Source organism: Nuphar pumila, chromosome 3 (genome assembly GCF_984573655.1).
Source record: "Nuphar pumila chromosome 3, dmNupPumi1.hap1.1, whole genome shotgun sequence".
NCBI lineage: Eukaryota > Viridiplantae > Streptophyta > Magnoliopsida > Nymphaeales > Nymphaeaceae > Nuphar > Nuphar pumila.
The window spans coordinates 137,475,125-137,484,791 of NC_143251.1; the positions used below are offsets into that span (position 1 = coordinate 137,475,125).

Genomic DNA, 9,667 nt, shown 5'->3' on the forward strand with positions numbered 1-9,667 from the left:
TAAATCTAAATCATAGCATTCAGATCTAATATGAATTTGGAGTAATTAAATGGATTCGGTCTAATTTAAAATGTTAATTGGATCATTTGGATCCTCATATGGGATGACCTATGTGAACACCATTTGGATCCGAGTCTTTGTAGTTTGAATATGAAATTCATTTGGTTTTAATTAGAAATTAATTAGGATTTTATTAAAGAAATTAGAATTCTTAATTAGTCAATAAATTAATTAGATAATTAAAAAATCAAAGAGGGTGGAACATCCCCTACCTCTTAAAACATTAAATAAATTGACTAATTGTTAGTGGTTAGTATAGTGAAAAAGTCAAAATAAGAAGAGTCATAATTAACTAAGAGTTATATATATATATATAATAAACAAATAAGGAAAGAAAGCTAGAGTGAGTTGGTAAGTTGCTTTAGGCTAGGACTCTTCTCCTCCCGCATGTTTTTGGAGGGTAGAGTTTTATTTATTTTAGAAACTTAACTAATGAAGAAACCTAGGAGAGAGAGAGAGAGAGCTATAAAAACCCCTTCTCATTCTAACCTTCAATATTTCTTTTCTTCTTTCTCTCTTTTCTCTCTTCTTCTTCTTCTTGTTTTTTTTTTCCTCTTCCTCTCCTATTCATGCCTAGGAGGTCTAGTGTGTGTGGCTTGATCCGCCATTAACCTTGCGTATTTCATTAAGGTGTTGGCGGTGAGACTACCTGATTACCCAATTTTTTATTCGGTCTATCGATTCTTTTATGTAAGATTTATGTAGTTTATGCTTTGTAATACACCAAGCATGTATATGTATATGGTATATTATTTCATAGGTGTATTTGCATTATCAGATTAGTCATACATGTTTTTTCTAGAGATGTTGCTTATTTAGATTTTCAAAAACACAAATCATGGTTTTTTCATAAAAACATTTTTTAAAGAAACATTTAAACAAGGTTTAATTGTTGAATGAGGTTAGATTTAGCTATAACATTTTTCTTTTTGGTGTTGTTCGTAGGTTAGTCATTATGTAACCTGGTTGAAATAGAAATATTGAAGTTTCAAGGTTTTAAGGGCTCAGGATAGTTTTTGGCAAAAATGTTTTTTAAGAAATCCCCTCTTAAGAGATTGATATATATTTTTTAGAGTTTTGCATAGATGAAATCCATACTCATATACATGCATACTAAACATTGTTCTAAGATGTGGTTTTAATATAGAAAATCAGTTCATATACATTTTAAGGAACTGATCGTTATTATGGAGATTTTTAAAAGTTTGAACCAAGAGTTTTCATAAAAACGTTTTTGATTTCAAGGTATCATCTAAATAAGTTGTTATTGTATCAGTTACTAGCATGATTTAGCCTCAATATTTGCTATAAATAATTATGAATGGGGTTAGAATAGTCGTGGTTATAGATAATTATGTTTTAATGTTAGCCCTGATGCTTGAATTGTGGATATGTTACAAGTTTTTAGATGACTGTTATGTTATTTTTATTTTTAATCCGACTAATTTCAGAAATAATTTTATATCTTTGAGAATATCAATCCAAAAAATTGAAGTAAAAATACAAGAACAATTTACACATTCAGGGCTTAATTTTAGCATCTTGTTTTGCTCAATTTAAATAAGTTTTGAGGGAGAAACGTCCATCCTAACAGAGCTCCATTTTTAGGCTCATAAACTATTATTTTCTCATTGATTCATGTATGTGTGAAACATGTTTTTAGGATAACTAGTTTGATTCTTATAGTTCAATGTGTAATATACTATATATATATATATGTGTGTGTGTGTGTGTGTGAAGAATGAACTGTTTTTTTCATTGATTTATGTATGCGTGAGACATTTTTTTAGGATAACTAGTTTGATTCTTGAATTTTAATGTAATTCAATGATTAATTTGACCGATTCTAATAAAATTAACTATGATTATAAGATTCATAGTCAAAAGATTCAAAATATCAAACATCCCACATGCACCAGTTCTACTGGACCCAAGCACACCGATGGTTTCTAACACTAATGAAGGAAGCGAAGGAGTTGCTGCATGGGATGCATTTTCGATAATTCTTGGAGATCATACCGTGGAACATCAATTACCCCTCTTAGAGGCCATCGTGCAATTCTGGAATCCGACTACAAACATATTTCATTTCAGAGATCTTGAGATGACTATCACGTTGGAGGATGTGACACAAATCATCAGATTAAAGTGTCATGGGGAGTTAGTGACTGGACATCAGTGAAGAGATTTCAATCACTTGTGTTATCTTCATTTTGGAGCGAAGGAGATGTGTTCGATGGAGAAATGATCAAATTGTCATGGCTGAGGGACCATTTTGACCCCAGTAGGAGAGGATGATAAAAGGAAAGCTAACATGTGTTGGAGGGAAGGGCGGTAGTATGTTGGAGAATGAGCTGAAAGCATTTTTGTTCTACTTCTTTGGAACATGTTTATTAATCGATACTAATGAAAAGTCGATCAATGCATCATAGATGCAGTTTTTACAAAGCCTAAATCATCCTTATCAGTACGCATGGGTAGCAGGCTCACTTGCACATGGTCGGGATGTTGATGTTGTTAGAGGTATTTATATTTATTTCTTCATTATACAACATGACTTATGATTCATACTTAAACAATATTTAACATTGTTGATGTACTATACTGTGTATTAATTCTTGTTAATTCTTCTAGGTTGGGATATGAAGCACATATTCATTACAAGGTCTCGAATGTGTGACTATGTACATAGATTTTTATGTATTGTAATATTTTGTTGGTCACACAGTGAAGAGATGACTGATCGAAGAGTGGTGGGTCCTCACATGGAATGTGCTCAATTTATAAAATTGTTATGCAAACTGAGCAGATATAAGTTTTGTTGATGATTTTTTTATGTTTTGAAATATAATGTGATATAGGACTAATCATGAATTCATTGAGCTTTTATATGTAAAGTGGTGCCCCTATGAAGATGTAGAGGAAGAGGAGAAGAATGCCAATGTGGTTGAGGGAAAGAAAGAAATATAAATGAAGTTGAGCGCCAAATGGCTAGCCAAGTTGTTCGACAGTTTGAGTTTATTTAACAATCTTGTCGCTCTTGCGTTGTAAATAAATCTGTCTTGCTACAAACAAAGGATCAGATGAAGAATTACCCCATCAAATTTCTATCTGAACTTGAAGAGTGGCGCGACAACGGTGAAGATATCAACTTATCATCCGCGATACATGCCACCAATGATGAGGATATACTTGTTGTATCCCAGCAAGTTGCAGTCAGTCCCTCTACAAAGAGTGTTATTGAGGAGGAGGGAAAAGTTGGGGCGAAGTAGAGAAAAATCGAATTTATAACGAAAATAGAGTTAACTCTTATACTAGACAAAATCTACAAGATGAATGATATTATACAGACTCAAGCTAGCTTTTTTGATAACACAAATAAGGTCAACGAGGAGCTACAAAAGCATTTACAACAGTGATTGTAGAACCTTCAATTATTTTATATTTTTTTAGTGTAACTGAGATTTATTGTATGAATTCAATGATCTATAAATTTGTAAATTTGCATTAATGTAAATTTGTTTTATAAATTATATTGTATTAATATAAATTTGTTCAATGTTATGTAAATTCAATGTTCTGTAATTCTAAATCTATTAAATTTTAGGAGTGTAACTAAGATTCTTTAACTAATATCTATTATATGTTTGTATTAATGTAAATTTATATGCTTGTAACAATTAAGTGTTTGTAAATGAATTTGAATACAATGTAGGTAAAACTGTAAATAAAATTGAATTGAACAGGTAAAAATGATAAATTTGAGTATATGAGAAAGTTCGCAAAAAATGAAGTCCGCATAAAATATTTGCAATAAAAAAGTCCACAAAATGCAGGCAAACAACGAACAATATTTGCAATAATAAAGAAAGTCTGCATAAAATATAGGCGTGGATGAAGAAATTCAGATATAATTATATGCGATGTTTTGAGGTTACAAGGAAGTTCACACATAATTATGTGTGAATCTCGTGAGATATATGCGACCTTCGTAAGGTAATTGTGATGTTTCAAAGTTTCAGTTTAAGAGAAAGTTCACACATATGTTTATGTGAACTTCATGATATATATGCAAACTTCGTAAAGTATTTACTATGTTTCGATACGAAGTTCGAGTTTAACAAAAAGTTCACATAAAATTTTATGTGAACTTCATACGGTCCACACATGCAAAGGGTAAAAAAGACATTTCAATGCTGGCTATTTGCAATTTTGAACGTGAAAAGAATATAACAAATTATGGGGGGTTAAGGAAACACGTTATTTTCACGGTCAATATAATCATTTTCCGTGCATATATAGGCTTGTGACAATGAGTCAGATTGTTGGTGATCCAGGGAATGTCCCTGGCTTGTGGGGCTCGAATGGGCATCATCTCGAGCTCGTCGGATGTCCAAAACTTATCCCAAAAACCTCCTTGCAAAATACCACCGTTATCATTTTGTTTTAGTCCAAGCCTATGGAGAAAAAAAAATCCAAAGACTTGAACAATCTTGTCACTTTTCTTGGTCAAGAGATGGGAGCTATCCTTGAAATTCGCATCATAACCAAAAACCCTCATAGATCATACACGCTTCCTGATGAGAGAGAGAGAGAGAGAGAGAGAGAGAGAGAGAGAGAGAGAGAGGTTCCAACTTCCAAGTCCTGGCAACCAAAAAACTAATTAGACCTCATTAATAAAAGAGAGATTGGTTCCAATTTCCAAGTCTACTCCTGACTTGGAAAAACTAATTAGACCTCATTAATAAAAGAGAGATTGGTTCCAACTTAAGTCGTCTCCTGGCAACCAAAAAACTAATTAGACCAAGTCTCATTAATAAAACTAAAAGACAAGGAATACAGGCTGGTTCCAAGTTTGCTATGGGCGTCCCAAATAAATGAAACTAGAACCGTGTACGCGAAAGCAGGCGGCGTGGACAAGAGGCCCACAACAGCCACACACGGACACAGTTGAAGTTGGATAAACAACCTGGCTTTTCCAAATAACCCACAAAACTCCCAAGATCAATTAATAAATCACAAAAACAAGGATTGACAAACACAATTTAACTACTACAATTTCATGGCCATAAAAGTCAGAGTCAATCCCAAGAAGTACATCTTGGAAGAAAACGACAGGCGAGGCCCTTTGGATCAAGGGACATTCCCATAGCTAGAACCACTTTTGGTGATGAGTCGACTAATGGAAGACAGTACAGATGATGAGGTAGGCAACTAAGATGAGGACACCTGAGAAAGCCCTTCTTTTTATTCTTCTCCTCCTTCTCCCTCCCTCTCATGGCTTCGTAGTTGCAAGATGAAAAAAGGTTTCTTTCAATGTTTCTGTAGACGATGAATAATAATAATTCATACAACATTCATTGATCAAATACATCTTAAAAGAAAAAAAAAAAAGACACAAAAGAGGAAACTGCATGTGGTTTTAATATTCAACCAACACAAGCAACGAAAAAAATCTAGAATGCTTCTAAGAGAGTATCACGAGCAAAGAAATTGAAAGAATCATGATGGTTATCATTTCTGTACCAGATATTCGAGCATCGGTAGGATTTTCACCGACCCTTTCGATCCACAAGTTGGGAAAACACAGCGCTTGGAGTCAGCCCATCCGAATCTTCACTGGTGAGGCTCCTCCCCCCTAAGCTCATTCCGGTGGTCTGTGTGTCTGTTAGTCCATCAAAGCCTCCGGCTTCATCGACATGCTTGCCACTGGCAGCGTCTACCTCACCGACAAAACCCGCACCCATTCCCTTCTGGTTTGCCTCTTCAGCAGCATCTTGCAACTGCAAAGCGAATTCCAAATTCCACAGCACATCACCCATAGCAGGACGGTCTGTTCCCTGATCTGCCAAACATTTCTCCGCAGTTTCTGCAAACTTGAGGAAACACTCTGGCGCGATCTTCCCTCTCAAGAAGGGATCGATTATCTGCTCGAGTATTCCCTTCCTTTGACAATGCAGTGCCCACTCTGCCAGGCTAACCTGCTCCTTTGGCAGTGCTGGGTTAAGAGCAGGACGGGCACAAAGAACCTCAAACAACACGACACCAAGTGAGTAGACATCAGATTTTTCAGTAAGCTGCTGCCTGCGGTAGTATTCCGGGTCGAGATAACCAAAGCTGCCCTTCACGACAGTGCTCACGTGGGTGTGGTCCATTGCTGGGCCTGTTTTTGAAAGCCCGAAATCAGAAACCTTGGCAACCCATTTCTCATCGAGAAGTATGTTGGTGGTCTTCACATCTCTGTGTATGATAGTGTGTTTGGCACCAGTATGAAGATAGTGCAACCCCCGTGCTGCCCCAATGCAAATCTCAAGCCTTTGTCTCCAAGATAAGGGTGGCTTGTTTGTCTTGTAGAGATGTTCACGCAGGGTGCCATGAGCCATGTAGTCATAGACCAATATCATCTCACAATTGTCCTCACAGTAGCCAATCAGAGACACCAAATGGCGGTGGCGAAGTTTGGAAAGCAACTCAATTTCTGTCTGGAATTCATGAACTCCCTGTTCCGAAAGCGGGTTGCCTCTTTTAATGGCAACTTTTGTGCCATTACCAATATCACCTTTGTAGACTTTGCCAAAGCCACCAACCCCCAGAAGGAGGGATTCATCAAAGTTGTTAGTGGCTGCATTTATCTCTGAAATTGTGAAATGCCGGCATAGATTGGAAGGAAGAGAAGACGCATAGCTCCCAGTGGCACCACTCCTGCCAGTGCTTGTTGATGTAGTGGAGATAGTTGTTGACTTTCCATTTCCCGAATGTGAGTATAATGATAGTGGCAGCCACCCAGATGGGCCCCCATCGCTCCCTCCTGTCTGCCTCTGTTGCCTTTGCCGCCTACGCAAGAAAAAGCAGATGCCAGCTCCTACAAGGATCACAGCCACGCCACCCACTACACCCCCGATCATAGGGCCTTTTGAACCACCGTTTCTGGCATCAAGAGTAGGTGGTGGTGATGGGGGTAGAGATGATGGCAGGGGCGGGTTTGGTCCAGCAAGGTTACCAGAAGAGCTGTTAACCTTGAAGAGCTCAAGCCCATTAAGAATTGCATCTGCAATCTGAGGCTTGGATGCCATATCAGGATGAAGTGCAATCCATAAGTCACTCTGTTCCCTGCTTCCGTTTGGTACAAATATTGCATAATCTCGATACACAGGCACACCATTTAAGCTGCCAGAAGTGACTTCTTGGCCTGCATAGGCAATTACATCGAGATTGGATTCTGCTGTTTGGTTGTTAACAAATACATCAAACACCCTCTGATTAGGCTTGGAGATCTCCGATTGAATCTCACAGAAATGGAGCCTCAGCAGGTAATAGAATCCATTGTCCACTCTAATCAACCAAGTGAGATTGTAATTTAAGTTGATAGTTGTATTAGGCCCCATCGAGCGAGCAGTGAAGTATACATCCTTTGGAGCAGTGTAGTCCGGGATTGTTGGTGGATTGCGGAAGGTGATAGTGTTATCGACAGGGTATGATACTCCAATAGCAGCACCAAAGATGTAAGGAGTATCATCATACCAGACTCGAGAGAGGTTTGAGTCAGAAACAGGGGAGATGTAGTTTCCACCAACGTTTAACCGAATAACTGTTTGAAGGGCAGAGGAACCATATACTTGATATTGGGAAGACCCTCCCACGAAGATCGATGAATTGGAGGGACCGGAACCGAATAGTTCTGGCGAGGAGGTAATCTCAATGCCATTCACAAACGCAAAGGAACTTGGGACGTCAGCCGAGGGAGTAAAGGTGAGTGCGAGAGAAGCTGCGGAGACAGTGATATAGTATTCACGGATGATGTAGGCCTGAGTGAGAGCAAGGGCATTGACAGAAACGCTGAAATTTTTCAGAAGTGTATAAGGTCCGGATGTAACGGAGAAGACGGCATTATTAGGATTCCGATTGTTGTACGACGAAGGGTAGAAGTAGAGACGGACAAAGTGACGGCCATTGGACAGAGAAAAATTATATGATGCAGCGGCATCGAAGATCTGGGCAGTCATATAAGGAACCTGGGAAGGGAGTGAAGGGTCGGCGCTGACAGCTTGGGCGGCAAAAACATTGGCTGAATTTGGAGCAAAACGTGCATTGGAGTCACTGACCCAGCGACGGTTGTCAGCGTCATTAGCATCAGAAGGCGCTCCGCAGTTCACAAGGATGTTGTCGTTAGGGACAAACAGATAGGCAGGTTGTATCGAGAAAGATAACAGCAAGAAACAGAGAATGGTGAAGGAAATTAGTGGTTGACAAGAAGATGATCTCTTCATGTCTAACGCCGAACCTGGTGGTCTAAAGCTAAGAGCTTTTTCTTTTTCTCCCCTTTTCCCAGACAAACCAAAAGCAGAGCAGCCTCTTCACCGAAAGACCAGACCGAGGCAAAAATTTTCAAAAATAAAACTTTTCTTTTTTTTTTCAAGAAAGAAAATGCATAGACGATCTGAAATCCACGATCAACCGCAAGATCTGAAAAGAAAGGGCTATAATACAGGAAGCTTCAAACGCCAACGCATGGAATTACAAACTTTAACATCAAAAAGCTAAATTAGTGGTCCGATCTTCAACACTCCACCACCACAAAGTCAAACCCTCGCAATACTGGCACCGTTAATAAAAAACCAGAGTAGCCTTCTGCTGAAATATCAAGAATATGGCACAATTTTTGGGAAAACGAACTTCCTTAAGGAAAAAAACTTTAAATTCTACGGAAAATCCACAAAGAAAATGCGATCAAAGGGGAAGAACCACGGAATCGACAGACAAACCTCGAAATTTATGGCAGCAACCAGAAAAACATGAAGATCCCACAGTCTAACCTCCACTACCAACTCGAAGAGAAGCAAAACAGCAAACCGCCATCGATTTCCACATTCAGAATTAGTTGTCGCAACAACTAAGAAATCACAGGAAAAAAATGGCAAAGATCTACGAGCTCAGCAATTTGAAGACTAGAGACGACGGGTTGGACTCTCTGTTAAAATCGGCAGCAAACGAGAGATTTTCGCAGGATTAGGGATCAGAGAGAGAGAGAGGATTCCGTGTTCAGAGGGCTTCGGCCTTTTGTAGTCAAACGGCTTGAGGCGCATCGACGGTCTTGGGTGAACGAGAGGGGGCGTTGAAATTGCTCCCAGTGCTCGCGAAACTGCTCTGCAGCATGACACAAAGATACGCCTACGATTGATGGGGATCACTTTTTAGTGAATACCTAAACTGGCTGCTAAGTAAAAAAAAACACATCTAATCAATTAACTTTTTTTTTTTTATATTTTTACTTGTTTATCACCTGAGTACGAGCCATCGATACGATACCCATGGATTTTTTTATGGTTATTAAGCAAATGATTGATAAGAATAAAAATAATATATACCAAAAATTTACGTATTAACTCTAGTTAAATTTTATGAACGGAATTTTTTTAAAGAGAAAGATGTAAACTTCATAAATTTTTTATATTTTTATAAGAAATAAAATGTAATTTAATGCTAAAATATTATTTGAACTTAAGATGTGATTTAATTATAATTTGAGCTTTAATTTGATTTTGAAATGAATCTCAAACTAAAAATTTATTATGAATTAAGTTTTGATTTTTAATCTGATTTAATCTGA

At 37.8% G+C, this 9,667-nt stretch overlaps 1 pseudogene across 3 annotated transcripts; it reads right to left on the bottom strand.

Annotated features, from left to right (window-relative positions):
• Positions 1-5,104: 5,104 nt before the first annotated feature.
• Positions 5,105-9,086, bottom strand: LOC149844010 (receptor-like protein kinase FERONIA pseudogene; annotated as a pseudogene). 3 transcript variants are annotated; one of them, XR_016430945.1, is made up of 2 exons: positions 5,587-9,086; positions 5,105-5,382 (listed from the first exon to the last, which is right to left on the bottom strand). The product of XR_016430945.1 is annotated as a receptor-like protein kinase FERONIA pseudogene, transcript variant X1 (transcript). The 3 variants fall into 3 exon arrangements; XR_016430947.1 differs by having other exon boundaries at positions 5,368-8,688; positions 8,823-9,083; XR_016430946.1 differs by having other exon boundaries at positions 5,368-8,691; positions 8,823-9,083.
• Between the last annotated feature and the right edge of the window lie 581 nt (positions 9,087-9,667).